The sequence below is a fragment of the Canis lupus genome, chromosome 23 (assembly GCF_003254725.2).
Source record: "Canis lupus dingo isolate Sandy chromosome 23, ASM325472v2, whole genome shotgun sequence".
Taxonomy (NCBI): domain Eukaryota; kingdom Metazoa; phylum Chordata; class Mammalia; order Carnivora; family Canidae; genus Canis; species Canis lupus.
In genome coordinates this window covers 44,846,053-44,870,113 of record NC_064265.1, presented here as the reverse complement: position 1 = coordinate 44,870,113, position 24,061 = coordinate 44,846,053, and the positions used below count along the sequence as shown (strand labels likewise).

General features: G+C 44.4%; 1 long non-coding RNA gene across 1 annotated transcript; it reads left to right on the top strand.

Annotated features, from left to right (window-relative positions):
* The first annotated feature begins 4,416 nt into the window (after positions 1-4,416).
* On the top strand, positions 4,417-20,387 carry LOC112652572 (uncharacterized). Its single transcript, XR_007405107.1, has 8 exons — positions 4,417-4,557; positions 8,957-9,046; positions 9,168-9,241; positions 13,626-14,609; positions 15,446-15,562; positions 17,838-18,013; positions 19,442-19,530; positions 20,133-20,387. It is a non-coding gene; the product is annotated as an uncharacterized LOC112652572 (long non-coding RNA).
* Positions 20,388-24,061: the final 3,674 nt, after the last annotated feature.

The following is a 24,061-nucleotide window of genomic DNA, read 5'->3' as shown; positions in this document are numbered from 1 at the left end:
CTTAAAAATGGCTACGATGGTAAATCAAATATTTTCACACAATTTTAAAAATGAAGAGTTAAAGGAGATGCATGGATGTTTGGCATGTAACAAACGTACGTTAAATACTAGCTATTGGCTATTAATAAGGTTATCAAAGGCTAATCCTCCAACACAATTCTTTCCCCACCACCCCCTCCGCAGCCTTTTTCTCCTGGGCACCATATGTTCTTTCTCAATCTGCACTTGCACTCTGTCCTGTTCCATAGCTATGCTTCCACCTTTGTTCTGTCAAAGGCAGGAGCAGTGAGGTGCAGAACACTGTGTTCCCTGCTGAGTTTTCCCCCGTGCCGTGAACACAGCAGGTGCACACTTTTTCTTAAGTGAAGTTTTTTTTAAATCTTTTCACTATGAGTATAGCAAATCATTGATATAGAGAATATTGATAAAAGCAAAGTAGGAAACAAGAAAAAAAAATTATCGAAGTCCCACCACTTAAAAACCATTGTGTTAATTTGGGTTTTTTGGTAACCATTTTGTGAATTAAATGGAGTGAAAAGAAAATGCTAACTGCCTTAAAAAGGAAGGTAAGAATTGATTATTCAAGTCAATCAGGGAATGAAACAATTTCCCTTGAGAATATTCTAGAGTAGGTTGAGGTGACTGGTAACTGAGATCTTGACGAGTAAAGCTGGGATAAAAGAGACGGTGTGACTATGGTTATACAAATAGAACTCATTTCGTCAATATTATTTTGGTTGCAGTCACTAGAATCCAGCTCTGGCAACCAAAGCAGAAAGATGAATTAATTGTTGTCAAAGTAGAATTTTCAAAAAGCTCAATCATGAGTCTCCTACTCAATGATACAGTGTACCTGTGTCAGAGATTTATTGAACTAATTAATGAGGGAACCAGCAAGATGGTAAAGCTGGTTCAAAGGAACATGCAGGAGATTGATGTATACATGATCAGCAGAAGACAGGACGCTAGAATCAAACTGCTAAATTAAACACCAAAAAAAAAAAAAAAAAACCCCAAAGCAATACAACTGTAGCCTCTACGGATATCCATCCCACCGAACAAGAACAACTTGCATTTCTATTAGACAAAAATCATATGCAACCTAATTAGTTAACATCAAACTTTCAGGAAGTCTATTCACCAATAGACTACCACGGGCCAGAGTTCCTTCCTTATAGGGTCCTGCGACCCTGACGCAGGCACGCTGGACAGACAGCGTTTTCCAATATGACATTGCAAGACACACGGGCATCCTTTCTCTGGCCTTATTTCCAAAAGTTTGATCATTTTTCTGAACTGGGGGCTTCAAGTCATCACTGAAAATTACTGCACACATGCCATGGGCCAGGTCTGTGCTAAATGGTGCCCTGGCCTGGCCTCGATCTCACAGCAGCCCTGCAGAGGAGGGACTACCATTCCTGCATTTCACAGAGGAGCTAGCTAAGGTGTAGAAAGTCACATGCATTCCCCACGGTTATAGGGCTGATATGGTGGCAAAGGCCAGGCAGGGCTGGGACCAGCTCTAATTCCAAACAGGAGTCGCCCACAGGAGGCAGGTGCTCCCGGAGGCCACCCAAGAGGAGGCACTGGGGTGCCAGGGGTGCTGGTGGGGAACAGAACTCTCACTGGGGGAGGCCTAAACTCTCGTTCTATAGCATGCTTGTCACATATATGCATACTTTTTGTTGTCTATGTGGGTACAGTAGTGCCCGTGAAGTTTCCGAATGGCTAATCATGCATGTTTTAGGGGGACACAAGCAGAAAAGTCTTCAGCCTTCTCCTGGTAAGCCTTTCAGTTCACCAGGACCTCAGTTCACCATTCATGAGTGTTTTCATGTTTGCTTCCAGGCCTTTCTGACTCACTTCTCCAGTCTCACTCAGCGTGTTTCCTGAAAATGTTTCAGATTCAGGTGTCCAGCCCTGAAGACGGAGAGCCTCGCACCTTTTCCTTGCAGGGTGAGGGGTGCAGCATTTTTATCTCTAGGAAGATTAGGAGGTGCTTGCAAGCAACCTTTTTTTCCTTCTGTGGGCCTGCTGGGAAGGAAGGCTCTAGGAAGGTCAAATCCAGGTTCTGGTTCACTTCTGTCCTTGGCTCCAGGCTGTGTGAGACCGAGGGGAAGGAGGTTAGCCATGAAATGGAGAGTAATCCACACAGAATTTCTCAAGTCCCTACTCAGGGCTTTCAGAAACCACCTTGGTGGGTGGCTGAGTGATGGGAAGATGAAAGGAGGTAAAGCATCAGGCCCTCACCTTGGAAAACCCAAGAGCAGTGAAGGCTGGACACAGAGTCCACGTGAATGAAGATTTTCTCCTGGAGCAAAGTGCCAGCCTTGCCCCCAAAGCCAAACTTGAGGGACCGCTTGGAGCGTTTGGAGCAAAGCACTCCGACTGTGCTATAACATTAGTATTATTAGAATTATTGGGCATTCTCTGAAATTAGTAGTTACACTCGGTTGAATAAATGCTCCTAAATGCGATTAAGAATGTATTATATGTTGACTTTATGGATGAGCTAAGAAAAACACTCATTATCCTGTCTCTCTGGGAAATACTGCGTATACTTAGAGGCTTTATGCTCTCACACAGTGGTAGGGGACGAACAAGCAGAGGAGGACCAGAGCTCCCCAGCCCAGCTGGGGGTGCCTCCTCCGCGCCCCCACATCCACACGCAGAACTCAACAGCCCTACCCCCTGCCCCAACTGGGAAGCCTTCACTGAGAAGGCTGTATTTGGTGAGGTTGGGAAACACAGTTTCCTGCCTGGTCCCAAAAGCAGATAGCCTTCAGGGACTTCTGGGTGATGGCTCGACAGGAGGGTGCAGCCCCAGGTAAAGAAAGAGGCCTCAGAAAGAGTATGGTTGGGGCTCCTAGCCCCTTTTTTCTAGGTGGATGGTAGAAGCCCATGAGCCCATCGTCTCTCTGCCTCCCCCTTTGCAGGCATAAGTGCTTGCAGAGCAGACAGGGTCCTGGGCTCCAGCTCCTCTCTACAGAGAAGCTCCACCATTTGTTTGACAGTTAGTTGTGCCAGATGCCATGCTAGGATGTCCCCAGCCCTTGCTGGAGTTGCCCAGAGGAGTTCAAAAGCCTCCTGCCTCAGCAGCAGCAGCAGCATTGTCTGGGGGCTTGTCAGAAATGTAGACCCCTGAGCACCCAGGTGGCTCAGTGGTTGGGCATCTGACTTTGGCTCAGGTGGTGATCCTGGGGTCTTGGGATCGAGTCCTGCATCGGGCTCCCTGCAGGGAGCCTGCTTCTCCCTCTGCCTGTGTCTCTGCCCCTCTCTGTGTCTCTCATGAATAAATAAATAAAATCTTAACCGAAAAAGAAAAAGAAATGTAGAACCCTAGCCCTGGCCTGAACCTACCGAAACAGAACCTACATTTCAGCTGGATTCCCCGAGGTGATTTGGACGTGCCTTGCTTTGGGACGTGCTGATCCAAAGTTACCTGGTCTGACATCACATCCCGGCCCCGCCGTTTACAGCTGAGTTACTTCACTTCTCTGAGCCTGAGTTTCTGCATCTGTAAAATGGAAATGGAAACAGGCCCCACCTTGCAGGCTGTTGCGGGGAGGGAAATGTGCTCCTGTGTGTGAACTGTAACACCTACACAAAGTAAGTGCTCAGAAAATAATGTCTAGGAGTCATGTGCCATCCCCCACACATGGAGAGCTAGCCCTGCCACTGCTTTGTGTTAAAGGGTGTCCCTGTCTGCCTGGCATCTTCCTGTCTCAGCCTACATTCTCGAAAGGCTGATGAATAATGCTTTCCCTGGGGGTGACAGCGAGAGGTGGCTTTGAAGCCTCTCAAAGGCCACCGGTGGGATTCACCGACTGTTCTCTTGCAAGGAGTAAAAACAACAAAACTGTCTTCAGCAGATCACCCACTGTGGTCACCAGCCTCTGAGATGGTCCCAATTATCCCTCCCTCCAAGTCTTTATATTCCTGTGGGGCCTGCTCACACTTGACAAAGGCTGACCTGGGATATCTGGGTGGTTCAGCGGGTTAAGCATCTGCCCTTGGCCCAGGTCATGATCCCAGGGTGATGGAATCCAGCCCTGAAGTGGGCTGCTTCTCCCTATTCCTCTGCCTCTCCCCCCACGCATGCTCTCTCTTGCTCTCTCATGTACTCTCTCCCTCTCTCAAAAAAAAAAAAAAAAAAAGGAAAAGAAAAGAAAAGAAAAGAACAAGACTGCCCTGTATAACCAATAAGATAATGTAGAAAAAGGGTGCAAGGGTGACTTCCAAAGGTAGGTCACAAAAGACATTGCAGCTTCGGCTTTGCTTTCTCTGAGATCACTCACTCTGGGGGGAAGCCAGCTGCCGTGTCACGAGGACACTTGAGCAACCCTAGGGAGAGAGCCACAGGGCAAGGAAAGGAGGCCTCCCACCTGCAGTCACGTGAGTGAGTCTTCTTGGAAGTGGCTCCTCCAGCTGCCGTCAAGCTTCAAATGACTATAGCCCTACAGCCTCCGACTGCATTTTAACTCCAACCTCCGAAGAGATTCTGAGCCAGAACCACCCAGCTAAGCCATTGCTGAATCCTTGACCAGCAGAGACGATGTAAGATAAGAAAAATTTATTGTTGTCTTAAGTCACCACATTGGGGTAATTTGTTGTTCAACAATAGATAACTAATACCTCCACTGCAGTAGCCAAATATTGCTCTTTGTGTGTGCATAGTCCTTTCCAATAGAATCTCATATCTAAGATCAGTGGGGAGCCCTGGAACAAATAAAATTTCCTTCCACTCTCATTTGATAAAGCATTCCAACAGTTTTGGACAAGCACACAGCATGCAGATCCAAGATAAGAAGTGTTAACAAAGGGGACGCTTCCTCCCCACCTCCCCGTAGAAGGGATGGATTAACCATTCGGTTTCTGGGGAAGAGAGAGGAAAAAAGAAGCCAGAGAGTTTCCCTCCCAGGAACTACAGTCTCTCCCCTCTGGGGGAAGCAGACTCCCCAGAATGGTGCATTTGGGAGAAGGAGCTGACTATACTCAGGGGACGGGTGCTCCCTCCCAGCTGCAGGGGAGGCTGGTTCTGAGCTTAGGGAAGTGGGCCGTGGGGAGGGCCTGTAGCGGTGTGCATCTTCCAGAGAAGCTGTGCAGAGTCTGAAATGAGGCGAGTGTTGGGATCCGTGTGCCACCTGCTTAAGCCACATCCTCCATGCCAGGTCTATCAGTAGCAAAGCGTCTCATTTATGTGTCTACCTCTTACTTGGCTCCAAATTCGGAGGAAGAAGGAAGAGGTGTTGCTAGCCCACTAAACCCGAGCAAGAAGCATACATTCAACATAGGTATAAGTTATTCTAGGTTAGTTTTTCATGCCCAGTCAACATCTTCCCAGCTATAATTCCCCATGCCACCACTGAGATAAGGAGCCTCTGGTACACCCTAATTCCTGGCCCTCAGTCTCAACATAATTGTTTATCCTCAAACTCCAAGTGCTACAGAGTAGAGGCGGACCAGGTGGTTGAGGAAGTCAGACCATCCCATTAATCATAAAAACAATAATGACACGTTATGCACTACTATACCGTTTCTGTATCTCTCCTTAAATCCTCACAAGAACTCTATGCCAGAACTATCACTTATTCCCATTTTATTAAGGAAAACCCCGAGGCCCAAAGGGATGGCTCAGATGGGGAGTGTGGAACATTCTAGCATTTGAATGCAGAGTCTGGCTGGCTCTGAAGTCTTCTGTTTCTAATACACAGTATTATATTTTGAGCCCTACTCTGGAGCCCAGTCCTTAGTTTAGGAAACATTATTTTAAGTTTTGACCTAAACGGTCAATTCAATAGAACATCAGAGACGCACGACATGTCAGGACTGGAAATTTCTCTGGATCATGCAGTCCTGCCCCCAACCCGCCTTCATTAATGAATGCAGAAAACTCTGTAAGAGATTAAATCACTTTCCAATAGTGGTTATTCGATGGTAATTTATAGACAAAAACTATGGAAGTCCAAACTGCTTATACGATCACTAATTGGGCAAAAATTTTATTCCCAGAGGTCCTGATATTTGGTTATCCAGTTGTTGAAATATACCCTGGCCAACCAGCCAAATATGCAGCTTGGGCCCAAGTGAATTTATAACCAAATGGAGTGCTATCCACGCCCCCACCTCTTGCCCCCCTCCCCATTGCTTCTAAAGGCAGTTTTAAGGGGAAGGATATAATTATTCATAGAACAACAAAAACCTTGGGTTTGTCTCCATATGAGTTCTGAGTGTCATCTCTCATAGTTATGGGACAGTGATATTCACAAGTGAAAAACTCTATCTCTAGACTCAAAGAGAATCCAGACCATGTTGCAATCACAGACGTGCAAGAGGGCCAGTCTGCCTTGGATGCAAACTCTGATATTTTGTAAGCAGTTTGGATTTGGCTCACATTGGAAGCTATCAATTACTGCCACAAAACCAATCTTTCTTAGCCGGAAATAGAAACTCCATTTCTGACGCTTTCAGGAATTTCCTTGCCATTTTACCAAGAAATACCCCTTATTTTGAAAGGAAAACAGCTCCCATACTTTTCTGCTGTAAATGACCCATTGCCATATGAAGGAGCACAGGCGCACACTGTCCACCCCTGCTGCGCCCTGCCCACACGATGGGAGCCGCTGAGCCCACCACCTGCCCGGCCTCAGCCCTGTGGGAGACAAGTCAGAAATCATATAGGGCATTCCGGACTTTTTCCTTGGAGAATCCTTCCGAGATGTGGTACAAAGCAGTGAAAAGAGCACTGGCTTCAAAGTCAGACCGCCCTAGCTTAGGTTTCCATGCTAGGATCCATCACACTGGTCTGTGACCTTCCAGATGTTTCTTTAGCACCCGATCCTTGATTTCCTCACCTGTGAAATGGGGACAAAATATCTAATATGTTGAGTTGTTGTGAGGAGTGAAGGAAATAATATTGTTTAGCATCTAGCATAACACTTGGCACATAGTAGGTGTCCATAAATCAGAGTTCTCACTTCTGGTTGTACCTTAGAATCACCTGGGGCCCTTTTCAAAAATATCCATGCTCAAGATCCGTGACCGGGGATTTGACTTAATTGTAAATTTTTAAAAGCTCCAGTGTGAATCTAAACTACAACCAGGGGTCATGCACCCACTCCTTCTCCTTTGCTTTTGCCAGGCCTTACAGAGACTGAGTTCTGTTCCTAAACTGACTCCATGCCTGGAGTCTGACCCAGACACGATAACCCAGGTCCAAAAACTCAGCAGTGTATTCAAGACAGCCCCTGGCACATGTTTACGGTAACTGCCCACATATTTGGTTCCTTCCATTATGCCAGAACTTTTGAAATATGTTTTCTCGATTAATATTAATTTATCCCTATGAAGTAAATGATATTCTTGTTCCCATTATACAGAGTAGGAAACTGAGACTCATTAAGTGCACATTCATTCCTTCAACAAATATCTATCGCACGCCATTAATATGCCAGCCGCATTGCTCGAGGTGAATGACTGGTCCAAGTCACAGAATTTTAAGTAAGGAAGAGAGCCTGGATTCAATCCCAGACTGTCTGACGTCCACTGCACTTCCTCCCACAGCTCATTGCCACACAGCAGAACTGTGCCGCCCACTATTAGGCACCAGGAGAGGGGGTTTCTTTTCTTTTTTTAAAAATTTAAGTTCAATTAATTAACATGTACTGTAGTATTGGTTTCAGAGGTAGAGGGCAGTGAGTCATCAGTCTTACATAACACCCAACACTCATCACATCACGTGCCGTCCTTAATGTCCATCACCAGTGACCCCTTCCCCCCTTTCCCTCCAGTGACCCTCAGTTTGTTTCCTATGGTCAAGAGTCTCTTATGATTTGTCTCCCTCTCGGATTTCATCTTGTTTTGTTTTTTCCCTCTCTTCCATTATGATCCTCTGTTTTGTTTCTTAAATTCCACATCTGAGTGAGATCATATGGCAATTGTCTTTCTCTGATTGACTTATTTCACTTAGCATAACGCTCTTTAGTTCCATCCGCATCATTGCAAATGGTAAGATTTCATTTTTTAAAAAAGATTTTATTTTAAAGATTTTCTAAAAATTTATTTATTCATGATAGACACACACACACAGAGAGAGAGAGAGAGAGAGAGGCAGAGACACAGGCAGAGGGAGAAGCAGGCTCCATGCAGGGAGCCCGACGTGGGGCTCGATCCCGGGTCTCCAGGATCACGCCCTGGGCCGAAGGTGGCACTAAACCTCTGAGCCACCCGGGCTGCCCTCATTTTTTTTTTTTTTTTTTGATGGCTGAATAGTAACCCATTACATATATGTATATCACATAGGAAGGGGGATTCTATTATAATCATCCATCCTGCCCTCACCCTACAGGGAGCACTACTCAGGTATTCAGGGATGCCCCCTCAGAACTGTGCAAGCCAGCAGCCCTGCCATTTCTAATGCTGCCATTTTACAGGTGGGGAAACCAAGGCACAGAGAGGGCCCTAGGGTTACAGGGCTAACAAGTGCCTCCCAAACCTCAGGCTGTTCTGCGAGCTTCCAGAGGACCGGATGCCCATCTTCTGTGTGGGCATAGAAGGCAGTGGCCTTAGATGCAGTGGGTACTGGAGCCACACGAGACAAAGCTAGAGCAATGCCTGACGGGGTCCTCCTGAGGGAGTCAGTGTCCTAAGGGACCAAGGCGGTGGTGAGTCTCATAGTTGTGGGTTCCCAGCAGATGCCAACCCTAAGCATGGGGTGACTATGAGTCTTCACGATTATATTTAGCTTGCGTTGCATCACATACTCAACCCAACATATTAAAGCACAGTATCTGTGTCCAAAGAGCTAAATATACACAAAAAGAGAGAAAGGGAGATGTGTCTGGAGGAAGTGAGTGAGCCTCTCCTTTCTTTGCTCTTTTGGGATTCTGATTTGCCCTGAGAGCTGATGTCAGAGGCTGCATCAGTACGTGCTGCTTTCTGTTTTTCTTGCTGGTAGGTTCGGTGGAACGACATGGACACGAAAGCCTTGCAGCACTCTCTGTTCTCCTGTCCCTGAGGTACACTGAGCAGCCAAAGCCTTGGTCAGGTGGGGTCCCAGCCTCATTCTGGAACTCTGGTGTGCATGAAATGATCCAGAGAGCTTGTTAAGACACAAATTCCTGGGGCCTTATTCCCAGGGTCTCTAACTTGTTTGCATTTCTCACAAGGTCCCAGGTGACACCGATGCTGGCTCTCTGGGGACCACGCTCTCGTCTCCAATGACAAGACAGCCAATGACAAGGTAGCTCCATAAATGCCAGAAGGGGCCAAATCCAAGATATACTGACTAAAAGGCAAGGGCAGGGGTGTGGGAGGAGGCAGGGAAGACTTTACCACTATTTGCATAGCAAATGGTTTGACATATACACTTGCAGCTGGTATATACATAGACTATTTCTGGATGGTTACCCCCCCAAAAAATGCTAATAATTGTTGCCTTGGAGGCCTTGTAGGACTGAGGGTTGGGGGTGCTACGTTGCCTGTTATCTGGGTCTCTCCCCAATTCATCATTTTCCTTTCTGTGCTCTGTTCCCTGCAGAGCATCTGTCCTCCAGGGCCTCTATCACCCCATTTCCCTCGAGGGTTGAGGTCCTCCTGGGTTGGGCCAGTGGGAGACAGTGGTAGGAGATCGGAGGCTGGGCAAAGAGAAAGCCTGCCCTTCCCCCCCACGCTCACCCCCCTCTGGTGCCATGCCGGGAACACCTGCTCTGTGCCCAGCTAGGCCCAGCCCCCGCTGGGCTCCAGCCACACCGTTTTCTTCCTCAGCTGTTGCTAGTTCCCGGGGTGTCCAGGCCCCTTTGTCTCCTTTGACCCCTGCCCTCACCTCTGCAAGTGGTCCCTTCCTTAAAGTCCCCAAATTTGAACATTCTGGAGGTGAATTTCATTTCCTGCTGGAACCCTGACTGAGGAAGGTAGGAAGCTCACTATTCACGATGCATCCTCTTGTGTCATTTCAAGATCTGGTTCGGTGCCTAAAATACCCATTCAAAAATGCAACTATAAAAAAATAAAGCTTGGGACCCCTGGGTGGCTCAGCAGTTAAGCGCCTGCCTTCAGCCCAGGGCCTGATCCTGGAGTCCTGGGATCGAGTCCCACATCAGGCTCCCTGCATGGAGCCTGCTTCTCCCTCTGCCTGTGTCTCTGCCTCTCTCTCTCTCTCTCTCTGTGTGTGTGTGTCTCATGAATAAATAAATGAAATCTTTAAAAAAATAAATAAAATAAAATGTCTTTTTAAAAAATAAAATAAAAAAAAAAAGCCTAGAAATAGGAATTTAATCTTAAGTAATCTCAAAGAGTAAGTTCCAAAGAGAGTCTCTGGGGCATGGGTCTGCTTCAGCACCTGACGCCTCTTCCTCATGTTTGCCTGGGATCTGACGCTAACAAGGAATTGTTCTTTATCTCCTACTCCAGCCTGGTTGGTGCAGTTAAGGTCCTGGGAGACAAGGGTCGGAGCTGATGCCTCTCTGCCGTGCACATGGGGTCAGAGCAGGACGTGGCCAAAAGAAATTCTCAGCTTCAGGAATCCCACACACTAAATTCGAGTCACATCTATACCACTTGCTTTCTTTGAGCCCATGAATCTCCTGCCCTCCCTGGTTCCCTTAAGGGGACTCATCGCATCACACCGTGGGTTCCTATTGTATGGACACGGTCTCTTGGGTTCCACGAACATTGTTAATACTTTTATATACTGTCAGGAGCCTAAGACTTGAGCCATTCAACTCTTAGCTGTTTGCATGCCGCTGTGTGCCCACAGCATGCGTGCCCGCACCCTCGCCTGGCAGGGGTAGAGATGGCCCAGGAGGAGTCAAGCCCAGGAAAGGAGGCCGGACCTAAAGCCCTGAGATTTAGAGGACACGACAATTGTAAATAATGATTTTGAAAGCTTAACATCTCTTTAGCAAGAGTAATGGTTGAAAGTAGGAAACTGCCAGATGGTGCGCACTGTTAATAATGCCCATCTGTGAGCCATATCATGAATTATAAAATTGATTTGGAGGAGAACATCGCCTGCTGTCTGCCCCAGGTGCCAAAATGTCTCCTTCTAGCTCGGGGTCAGGTACGGGGTAAGCAGGCTGAGGGGCATGTTGCTTAAAAATCACACTGTGTCATGTTTTTACCCAATAATAAGACAAAACCTGAATGCTAATTTTTGTAAAGGTCACAAAATATTTGTAGCATTCAGAGGGCCATGTCAGGACTTCCTGCGTCACACACAAGCCCGGAGCGTGGTGCTGCCTGGCTGAAGGCAGAGGCACTCTCTCCCGTGTCGAGTTCTGGTCAACTTTTGACCTTCCGCCCTGGGTCTAGTGACCCTGGTTTCTGAGCCCCTGGACCCTCACCTGGGCTCCTGACAAGGCCCTCAGATTCTCTTGCACTAAACACCAGTTTGCTCCAGTCTCTCCACCTTGATCCTGCAAACTCTCGCCCCTCTGATGTCACAGCTGCAGATAACAGGTGTTCCCACTTCTCTCGTTGGTCCTCCCTTGTCCCCGGCTGCCTAGCTGGAATCCTCCAACAGAATAGGGGACAAGTTTCTCCATCTGTCGTGCATGGTACTTTGCTGAGGAGTTACAGTAAAAATTGATGTCAAGCGCTCACCGTAGGATGGTGTTGGTGCCAGAACAGGCCACCCCTCAACCAAGCTCCAGCACAATCTGCTCACTATTTCCCACCCCCTTGAGCACACTCTTTCCCCTACTTCTTGTGTCACCTATAGTGTGGAGCCACCTCTGCTCCCCCCACAAAGCTCTAACTCAACACTTGCCCTGCGAAGACCCTTTACTACTTCTATCCACAGTGGTATTTTCTTCCTAGAATCCCATAGGTATAGCATCCACGATTATATTGTGCCTTATGCTGCTCTCAGTTATCTTCATTCGAGCTTATCTTGTCTCTCCAATGGGTCGGAAAATCTCTTGACACCCACACCTTCTGTCTTTGCACCTTCTCCCATGGTGTGTCTGAGCCAGAGTTGGGAAGCCAGAGCTTAATTATTCCTATTCACTGCTTAATGTATCCTGTCCTGTTACATGAGTTTTTTGTAACCTTCACCGGTACATTGGAATCATCTGAAGATTTTTAAAATAGCAAATTCCCGGGCCCTACTCCCAGGGATTCCATTTCAGTTGATACAGAATGGAGCCCAGTTTGGGGTCTTTGTTTAAAAGCTCCACCAGTGATTCTCCTGTATGGCTAAGAGCGAGCTCCACAGCACGTTATGAAGCAGGATGACTTGGCCCTCGGCTGTATTTGATTCCCCACGCCACTCAATCTGTCTTCTGGCTGCACTTTCTCCATATTTCAAATTATGTCTTACAAGTTAAATTGCAATGCTCAGCTCCTTTCTGATACAACCTACAAGGAATCGTCTTTAGGCAAGTGAAAACTTTCTGCCATTACCTCACTGGGCAGAAAGTCAAGCTGTAAAAAACCAGCCAAGTAATTCCCTTCAAAATGAGACGCTCATTAATCAATGAGCCACCCTCCAAGCGCACCTGTGTGAAGCCAGGCGGTCACCATTTGTGACCTTCTACTTGCTTCCCCCCAGATAAATCAGACAGAGGAGCTAGCAAACAAAAGAGACTAAAGGTGCTTTTACACATTGAGGTCACCAATAAGTAATAATAAGAGAACGGAAAAGGGAGGAAAAACAAGGGTGATGAATTAATGAGGCTATTATGACAAAATGATTTAATGGCAAATACGTGAAAGTGAATTAATAAGGCTTTGATGGCATTTACAAGTTTCATTTCCCTTGAGTATCTCAGTGAATCCAGTATCACCTGGAAAACTTTTAAGACTATTCTGTTTTGAAGACTTTCTGCTAACAAGACAGGAAAAGCAGCTTTGAGGGATATTTTTTTCATTCATCTCTTTCTGGCTTAGTGCAGTTTTAATTACTGGTGAAATAAAACCATGAAGTGCAAAGTGAAAAAACCAACAACCCACAGAACTCTTAAGCAGCCAAGGTGCTTTTAAATGTAAATTTTGTAAACTGGTTAAAACAGAGAAGAAAGGAAACCCTAAGGAAGTATACACTATATTCACGGGATTGTCTCTAGATTATGTTTTTCAAAATTTTCCATTAGGCACCAGTAAGTCTTTAAACAATGGTCAGATTCATCTTCTAAATACTTGCTTTAAAAGAAGCTCTGTTTACCTGTTTATTTTTTTTATAGATTTTATTTATTTGAGAGAGAGAGACAGCATGAATGGGGAGGCACAGGGAGAGGGAGAAGCAGAAGCAGATTGGCCACCTAGCAAGGATGGACGTGGAACTCGATCCCAGGATCCTGAAACCATGACCCGAGCTGAAGGCAGATGCTTAACCGACTGAGCCACCCAGGTGCCCCTCTGTTACCTATTTAGAACCAGGAGAGCTACTGGACTTTGTTATAAGCTATGGAACTGCTTTACTGAAGATCTATCATCTTAACTTTCTTTCTGTACAACTGAACTGGATTCTACAATTTAATTATTTCCTTTTGCAGCTGCCCAATTACTCTCTTATAAGCAAAATTTTCATTACGTGAATCTTTGGTACTGAATGGGTTACTTTTTTCCTTGGAAATCATTTTGGAACATTATTTTTTTTTCAGAATTTGCCTTTTCTTCTTTTACAGGGGAGCCCACTAGGTGACACACGCTGCTCACACACCCAGAGTCTTCACGCTTTTTAATTCCTCCCTCTAAAATATGAACAGAAGCCAAGGATAGCCAAAATGGAGAAAACCTCCACTATGAAAGAAAGTGACACAAAAACAAATACGTACAGAGTAAAGAAATGTAGATCAATGAAAGATAATGAAGAGACCAGAAAAAAAAAATCTCTGAAACAGTTAGAATTCATATCCCTCAAGAGAAAAGCTACTGCATCTGTTGAAACAAATCAAGGCTGGTGAAAAGGAGACAATCAAATAACAAGAGCTCATAGAACTAAATATATAATAGCCCAAATGAAAATTTCAGTGAGGGATGGGATGATAAAGTCACAGAAATACTACAAGTAGAAGAGAAAGAAATGAAAAGAAAAGAGGAAAGAAAAGAAAAGGAAAAAGATAAGAAATGACCCTAGAGGTCCAACAGCTACCTCTAATCCAGAGAGTTAAAACAAGGGGTGCATGGTTGGGGAAAAGGAGGAAATTACACAGAAATTATTCAGAACTGATTATGAGTTTTAGATGAAAAGGGAGGGACCCCAGGAAGTCAATCATAGTGACAGTGGTGGGAGATAAACCAAGGCAAATCATTTAAAAATTCTAGAACACCAGGGTTAAGAAAAGATCTTAAAGCTTCTAGTGCTTATTTCTCTCAAGTTCACATTCACTGAAACAGGAATGAAACGGCTCCAGGCTTACCAACAGTAATGTTAGATACTGGGAGACAATGAGAAATGTCATCAAAATCCTAAGAGGACTCAAACATTTATCTCTTATCCATACTTTCTTGGGAAAGTATCAAAAAATACACATACCAGCAGAAATAGGAAATGAACTAAGAAATAAGAAGTCACTGAATCAAAGAAGCAAGAGACCATAGGAGAACGGTGATCGGAAGTCCCAGAAAGTGGGAGAAGGAAAGTCGAAGGCCAACATCTGTGGCCAGAGGTATCTGGAAGTTCTCCAGAACACAAACAAACAGAAAAAAGAATTTCCACAATGGAGGTTCCAGTTGACATTCCCCTTAGTAATAGAGAGTTCTAGTTGTTCCACATCCCTGCTAACACTTGATATTATCAGTTTTTGGTTTTGTGGGGGTTTTTTGTTTTGTTTCTTAGCCAGCTGGTGGATGTGTACTGGTATCTCATCATGGCTTTATTTGAATTTCTCTGATGACTGATGATGTTTGGCACCTTCTCATTTATTTATCAATCATTTAGATACCTTCTTTTTTGCCTGTTCAAGCCTTTTGCCTATCTTATAAATGTTGTTGTCTTTTTTTTTTTTTAATAATCTGTAGGACTTCTTTTATATATTTTGGATATGAGTCCTCTGTCAGGCTTGTCTTTGTACTCTGTTTAAGGTGTCTTTTGATGAATAGAAGTTTTTTATAAAGTACAAATCATCAGTCTTTTCCTTTAGGATGAGTACTTTTCAATGTCCTATTAATTTTGGAGTTTTTATCCCAAATTGGGATTATTCTGTACATACCTTTCATAGCATTTAAAAAATTTACCAATATATTACAAAGCATTTAACCTCATATTTCTTCAAGAACACTATTTAAAATGGCTGCACAGTATTCCACTGTATGGCTATGTCATCCCTTATGAACTCAACATTTACTCTTGTGTATTTAGATTGATCTAGAACATTATTTAAATAAAATTACAAAGTTAGGGAGTGTATTACAAATTAGAAATTTGAGATTTTAAATCCAAGTTTGGCTAATTCTAATCTTCATTACCCAGTGAGTACATATGGAGCACCTAATGTTTCTTTAGCATTATCCTAGAGGATACAAAAGAAATTACGAGAGGAGACCTGTCCCTAAGGAGCTGACAATATATTTCATGGCCAGACACTTCATTGCTAATTGTTTAGCAATTAAGGAATAATTGGTAAGGCACCACTCTAGGTTTAAAGTAAGGGTAAACATTGATTCATTGTAGGAAATAAAAACGGATCATTAGGATGAAACTGCATTGGTGAAGACTTTGACATGAGGATTTTGGATTTGATTCCACTGGCAATAGGTTCACTGTAGAAGTAGGGGAGGAGATGTAACGGGGATGCAGTTGGGAGCCTAGCCATCAAATTGCAGTTTCATGAAGCTTCTTCAGGTTAGTGGTGGGGTGGGGAGAGTGGAGTCGGAAGGACAGATTTAAGTTTATAGGAATAATCCAAGGGCCGGGTGATGTTATCTTAAAAATTTGCAACTAATACAATTGTTTTTAAAGATTTTCTCCATTTATTCATTCATGAGAGACAGAGGGAGAGAGAGAGAGAGCGAGGAGAAGGAAGCAGAGACACAGGCAGAGGGAGAAGCAGGCCCCACACAGGGAGCCTGACGTGGGACTCGATCCTGGGTCTCCAGGATCAGGCCCTGGGCTGAAGGCGGCACTAAACCACTGAGCCACCCTGGCTGCCCGCTAATACAATTTTTAAAAGAAATGGAAAACTGGATATTTGCCTCCATTGGTCTCTTGTCTAACTATTAACCTGAGTTATTTTTTTAATGTCATTTCAAAACGAAATAAAATATCTTCGCAAAAATTATTGAGAGATCACTAACGAGTGTTCTAATAAACATCTCTATACATGAGAATAATTATGATTCTGTTATTTCTCAGAAAAAAAGAAAAGATTTACTGAACAATGCTTTTATACTTCACTTCCATAGAGAAGCATTAGAACACAGTGGTCTGGGTTCAAATTTTATCAATGTCATGTGAGACAAGTCAATGAGCCTCTCTAGAATTGTTTTATCATCTGTAAAATAGGGTTAATAATAATTAGAAAAATACCTGCCAGATAATAAATGTTAATTATTATCCTGGTCTGTGAGGTAGAGGTTATTATTTTTATAAATTCATTAATTAAAATGTCAGCTGCTTAGATTTAGCATATATTGGAAAGAATACTGCTATTTATCCAGTAGTGGCAAATGAAGAGTTAAAGGATGTGGTAAGTAAAAATTAAGTAACAGACATTGGGAAATTTCATCAAAGATGCTAAGGACAAAGTTCCCACTTCTTGGCTTTGCATCTATTATAACTATAGCATTATTAATAGTAATAAAGTGCTTGGTTTCTACAGAGCCTAGGACTTGGGAACAAAGCCAAGTGACATATGTATATATTTATTTAATGGTGGGAGACCCGGCACATTTGGCGACAGGCGCGGTGTTCCACTCAGTGGGATGAAATGCATGCCTCATGCCAGCTTCTTTAGAGGGACTGTTATTCATCACAGCTGTAATGTTCCCTTCAGAGAGCTCCCACCGGAATGGAAAAGGCGCACTGGCAATTTATATACAAAAGCCAACCCACGTTTGGCTTTGAAAATTCACTGGGAAAACTGTATGCAGTCTGTTAGTTATTCATGGACATGCTCTGGTTTCTGATGGAAGCACTGTGGTTCCGTTTGTTATCATCACAGTAAAATTAGAAAGCAGCAAAGAAAAATTAAAGGACTGGCATGTAGACATCCTCTAGCCAACAAATCCTTATGTGCGTAAGGTGTCAATTGCCATGTAGAAATAATCACAATCCACACGGCCCTGTGTTTGGAGTGCATGGACTGGCTTTGCCTGGACTGTGCAGGCCTGCCCCCACCTTTCCTTGGTGAAATTACATTGTCATCCTCTGCCCTGGGAACACTCCACACGCCCTGTAGAGACCATGGATTTGGCATGCAGCGACACCCTGCCTCCCAAAGCAGTGTCATTTATGCAAACTATATCGGAAAGTCTCTTAGTATCTAATGAAATGGTGTAACCGGAAATGTAAATGTGCAAATTACCTGACAGTTGAATCTTGATTCTGAAGGAATAGTGCTGGGGCAACTGACTGGCTCAGTCGGTAGAGCATGCGACGCTTAGTCTCAGAGTTGCGAATTTGAGCCCCATGCTGGGTGTGGAGCCAACTTAAAATAAAATTTAAAGATTTTTTAAAAAGGAATATTATCTCCAGTTAACCTTGCAGCCAGAATAGTTTCCCACTCCCTGAGTTGGATGAGCACCTAAATCTAGACACCAAGATTTCTCCCCAAGTAATGTATTACCTAACATCTGCAAAGGAAATATATTCTATTCTAAAAGTGTATTCGCAGACACATCACATCTAATCTTCACAAGACATGAGAGAGGTGAGTGTTACAATGCCCATTTTATAGGTGCAGACTCTGAAGTCTAGGAAGATGAACTGATTTAGCCCAAATCTCACAACCAGGAGGTACAGAAGAGGGATTCAAACCCAGTGCTCAGTACTTTATGCTACTTTCCTGATCTATTTTTACAAGGGGAAAAAAGGCTTTGTCTCCTACAAAGATGAGTTTTAAATCTTTAATTGGTAAGTAATAAAAATAAGTTTCTTTTAGTCTCATCCAGGAAAGCAAGCATGTTACTTTGTGTGGGATATATAAGAAATATGATGCTACCACTTTATAGGTTGATTTTTCTCCAGGGGTCAGTTCTGTACTCATTTTAGTTCAACCAATCTTAAACTGAACAACTACTATGTAGCAAGAAATATGCTAGATATCAAAGACAAGAAGGCTCGAGTTCTAGCCCTTGTCCTGATAGTCCTTATGGAGATAGACAGGCAAGCAGATAGATAAAGAGGTACGCACAGGTTGTCAGGGAAGCCCGGAGGAGAAGTTGGGTGTGCCAATTCAGAAAGATTTTCTGCAGACGGAAATATCTAGATTAGTTTTGAAGCACGTATAGGAGTTCTCCAAGCCAAGAAGAGAGGAAGGGAATTCTGGTAATATTCAGAGACATGGAGATACGGGACAACGGGAATAAATATAGTTTCTGCTGAGGGACACAGGAAAGAGAGAGGAGATCTCTCTCTCTTTTTTTTTTTTTTTTTAGATTTTATTTATTCATTCATAAACAGAGACAGAGGGAGAAGTAGGCTCCCGTGGAGCAGGGAACCCGATGCGGGGCTCCATCACAGGACTCCTAGTTTACGACCTGAGCTGAAGGCAGATGCTTAATCAACTGAGCCACCTGAGCCACCCAGGTGCTTGAGAGGAGATCATTTTAAAAGGGAACGGTATATAATCATAATCTAACAGGTGACTGAAGTACAAAAATATCAAGCAATTTGGCCGGTATCCCATGGCCCAAAGAATTTCTAATGGCTTTTGACACTTTCTATACTGCCTTTCAAAACTGTCTAAAGGAGAGAAAGGGAAGAGCAAGAGAAAGAGGAGGAGGGAGAGAAAATGGGAGGATGGGGGAGGAGAATAGAAAGTTTCTGAAGACAAACAGAGATGAGCAAAATTTGGGAAGACGCGCAAATTTTAGAAAAAGATTAAACCAATTGAGGGGATTTATTGTGGAGAAGTGGGCTGAGACGGCAGGCAGTATGAAGAAAATGATCCTCAATATCATTAAGGAGCCTATAAATTAAACTCAAATAAGAATTTTCTACCAATTAGAAGTAAGCCATGTCAGACCTGCATCACCCAGGGCCTTGTCAACCATCCTTCAGGCAGGCTGTGCTCCTCATAAATGTTTGGACTGGTCGGGATCCTGCCAGGTTACTGGGGCAGCATGAGAAAGGCATGAGAATGTGCTGGAATGCATAAGCCCTTTGAGTACAGATGTTCAATAAATATTGATTGATAACAACTCATATTTACTGCTGTAACGAAGATTAGTAAACTTAATTGGAAACACATTTAACGTTAGCATAGTTATGATTCATGGCTAACAGGTAAAAAGTAAAGGAAAAGTCAAGTTTTACATGTTCTCTCTTCTCCTTTTTAAGGACTTTAGTGTAGATGAGCTGTCACTCGCTATTAAAAGTTCAAAGTCACATTTGCAGTCCACTTCTGGCAAGGAAGAAAGAACTTTACGGTATATGTTTTAATTGCTAATCTTGCTCTCATTTTATCTTAGTTTTTCAATGCTTATTTCCCCCTCTATATCCACTACTTCCTTTCTAAAAATTTTATTGCACTCTATGTATCTTTGAAAATGACCGCAAATTCTTTTGCAATGAGGTAAGGTACAATTAAATACATACATAAACCAGATGTTGCTTGAAGACCCCTTGGAGACTTAGTTAAAATTAGTTCACCCCTAATGCAAGAACCTCAAAGTATCTCCATGCTTTCTCCACTCCTGTGGGCCATGGCAGTTCAGGGACATCTATTCATTTTTTTACGCATGCTTTCAGCAAGTATTTATTGACCACCTACTATATCCTAGGCATTATTATAGGCGGTAGCAACACACCAAGGACTTTAATTTTGTGAAAACCAAAGGCAAGGCAAGTCCCTGTCCTGGTAGAACTCACATTCTAGAAGCTGGGAGGCAGGCACACAAGCAAACAAAAGAAAGAGAGTCATGCGTGTGAAAAGATGGTTTCAAACAGCAAAAAGTTGGATGAAGAAAATGAAACAGAATAGTGTGAAGTCCTGTGATGTGGGGCCAAGGATGTCACTTAATTTCCCCAGATGCGTGGGGGTCGGGGAAGGACACCCTGAAAGATGACTCCTCACTGGGACCTGAATGGCCAGTTGGTGGCCTGAAGATGTGAGGGAGGGGTCCTGGGCCACGGGAACAACCAGGGCCACAACGTTGAGGCTGTGCCATCGCAGAAGACACAAGGAGGCCAGTGCAGTAGGGTCCGCTATCCTCAGGAAGGAAGGGCTGTGATGAGGGAGATGGAACCCAGTTTCCAGCCTCAGTCCCCCACCTGCTCCCCTCACTGATTTTTGCAAGAAATTCAACTGCACCAAGATTGTGAGTTTTGGAATATTGCCTCAATTCGTGGGGCCAGAGGGAAGAGTTCACTCTGGGGAGCATGCAGTCTTCTTGGTAGGGCCCCGCTCCCTCACTACCCTTTTAAGGGTCCATGGTGCCCACCCCTTACTCTCCATTCTGTGCAGTTCTTCTGACACGTGCCACCCTGTCCCCACTGCTCACAGCTTGCTCAGAGGGAGCGGGTGCCTGGGCCTCACTGCCAGCTTCAGATCATGGCAGACATATTCCATCACATGGAAACCCACCCGCTTTCCGCATTCAATAATTATTGACACGTGGGCTGACTTGGGGCTGGCGAGGTGAGACGCTGTTATGGTTTGCAGGCATTTCATTAGATGTTTAGTCTTATTTTATGACGGACTTTTCTGTGATCCTGTTTTTTGTAGGCCTCCGCCATTTTGTAGGCCATTGCAAAGCTCACGTCCTCGCTGCCTGTGGGACTTCACCATTCAAACGGCCGTGATCAGGCCTATCCGTGCAGCCCAGGCTCGCCAGCATTCTAGCGAGTGACACTGTCTCCATGTCGCTGCATGTGCACACAGAAGCGCTGTCAGCTAGTGCAGTGTCAGCAGGTTTCGCTGACGTGCCCATGAGGTAATCACACATCTCCCCCATATCCCTTCTGAGCCACTCCATGGAGAGCTTAGGCCCCAGGAGGGCAGACAAGCCTTCCCCTTGCTGACAGGTTCCTCTCCATCCCACTCTCCTCGACTCCCTGGACCTTGGGCTTGGAAGGGGCAAGCCAGAGCTTGAGGCAGCAGAAAATCTAGGCCCCGGGTATCCCGTGGCTGACTCAGAGCCAGCTTGCCCTCTCCTGAGGATGCTGAGGCCGGAGACTGGAGCTGCAGGGCCAGGTAGGCCAGAAAGAGAACACCATTGGAAAGGATTCAGGACCACCATGGGCAGGAATATTGGAGCAAGGGAATGGGGATGAAGCTGGGAACAAGAGGGAGAAGTAGAGAGGGAAGGAGCATAGCGGGGAAGCTGTTGGGAAGACGGGCCAGGCAGGTGGACCCCACAAAGGCGGCCTCATCGACCTCTGCTCCTGCAGGGCCTGTGATACGTGTTTCAGCAACCACAAAGGTCACCCTGCTTCATCCTTTCTGGCATCGTCCCATGCCTGTCCTCCCACCCTCTTCTTCCATCTCCATAGGTCCAGCACCTTTTGGAGACATGAGACATCCTCCCCCATGTGTGGGGACTTTTGAAACTGAGACAGTAGACTGGGGATTGAACATATGAGCTCTGAAGCCACATTGCCTGGCTCCAATCCTAGCTCTCTGTGTAATCACCTGTGTGCCCTGGGCATATTTCTTAATGTGCCTGTGCCTCAGTTTCCTCACATGGAAAACGAGATGGTAATGTTCCTCCTTTACCAGATTGTTAAAAAGTTTCTTGCTAAATACCCAGTGTCTGATAATGCCTCCATGCATGCTTAGCTGGTGTTATTCTAAAGAATTGTGAAAACAGGATCCAAACACTGTGGTGTATTTTAATGTTTACATTAACAAATTCTAATTCTAATTTGAAACACACAATAGCATATAAATGTGCTATTCACAGGTAATTATGAGAGTTTGTTTGCTTGTTTTTTAATGAATTTGTAGCCCCCATGAGGTAGTAGGGTCCAATCATGGGACATGAGTTTAGAGTTGAATGAGAAGCATCTGTATCTATGACTCTACGTATGACCTCTTCGCAAACAATGTCAAAATTCTAAATTTGAGGTCCTTTGTGAATGTTTGTCTCCATGCCAAATGCTTTTCCTATCCTTTTCTAACCCCATTCCCTCCCACAGTCATATCTTAAGATGACCGGAGCATATAAAAGTGGGGACTTGGAATAAACTCCACTTCCTATCTCTTTGATTTCACAATTAGATTAACGAGGTACTAGGCCTTTGATTCCATAATTGGGTGATTTATACATGTTTACATACATCAGATACATTTATAGCTTAAGATGTGAATGTAGAAGGAGAAATAATGCAAGGCTAAAGCTCATTTGTACTGGAAGCAACTGATATCAGACCAGTGTTTAGAAGATGAAGGCCTGCAGGTCCTGGCCAAAGGAGAAGTGTGGAGAGGGACACAAGCTTCCTGAACCGCACAATTTTTTTAAAGATTTTATTTATTTATTTATTTATTTATTTATTTATTTATTTATTTATGAGCAAGAGAGAAAGAGAAAGAGATCACAAGCAGGGGGGAAGGGCAGAGGGAGAAGCAGATTCCCTCCTAAGCAAGGAGCCTGACTCGGGACTTGATCCCAGGACCCCAGGATCATGACCTGAGTGGAAGGCAGACACCTAACTCACTGAGCCACCCAGGCACCCTGCACAATTTTGTTGTAACTCATTTTGCTTGTATGCCCAGTAGAAGCTGTGTGTAAGACCAGCAAGCAAAGAGAGGATGATTTTCAACCAAATGACATTTCATGGCTACGAACATGACCCTAAATTACAGCAGTCCATAATGCAGGAGCCTGAAGAGAGACGCAGAGTTAATACTGCAGCATATTTCTCCTGGAAATACCAACGCTGTGCATGAAGGGCTTTGTGGCTGCTACCCAGGGAATGTAGCTTGCAAAACTTTAAAAACAGGAGCCTTGGCAGCTCTCCGGGAGGCTGAGATGAAAGCCTACCTAGACTAGAGTAGACTAGCTGACCTTTCAAAGGCCCTTTTATCCTTGAGACTCTATGGTTTTGATGTAGTGTCGAGTATTTTTCAACTTCCTATCAAGACGAGTCAGTGAGTATATGAAAAATAAAGTCTGGTTCTGCACTAATTCCCTCATGCATTTTTAAAAGGTTAAAAAATGGATAAACATTGTAGTCACTCAATAAATAATAATTCTAAAAGGATGAGAAATTTACATTTTTCTACCTTGCAAATCTAAGATTTAAAAAGTCCATGGGGCGCCTGAGTGGCTCATTCGGTTCAGCAGCCGACTCTTGATTTCGGCTCAGGTCATGATCTCAGGGTCTTGGGATTGAGCCTCATGTCGGGCTCTGCACTCAGCATGGAGTTTGCTTGAGGACTCTCTCTCTCTCCCTCTCCCTCTGCCCTTCCCCCACTCACATGCACATTCTCTCCCTCTCTCTCAAAATAAATAAATAAATCTTTTCTAAAAAGCTTTAAAATGAAAAACCCTATGAGAGCATGCTTGGGGGGCAGTGGGAGCAGGACACCATTTTTTAAATATGGGAGCAAATCCTTGTTGCTCTGCCCGTAGTAGAAACGCAGCACATTACTGTTGAGTGAATGAGTTATTGAGAAACACAGCATTCTCTGTGTTAATATTAATTATTTTGGAGGAAATAAAGTCAAGCAATAATGATGACAACTTGAAAAAGTAGATGACATTTATGGAATGTGCTTTACCTCAGTTATCTATTGCTATATAGCAAACCACAACATAATATAGTGGCTTAAAACAATATTTTATTGTTTCTTTTTTAAAAAAGATTTTTATTTATTCGAAAGAGTGTATGAGTAGGGGATGAGGAGAGGCAGAGGGAGACGCAGACCTCCTGCCCCCTCCTCTGCTGAGCAGGGACCCTGACACAGGACTTGACCCCAGGACCCTGGGGTCATGGCCTGAGCCGAAGGCAAATGCT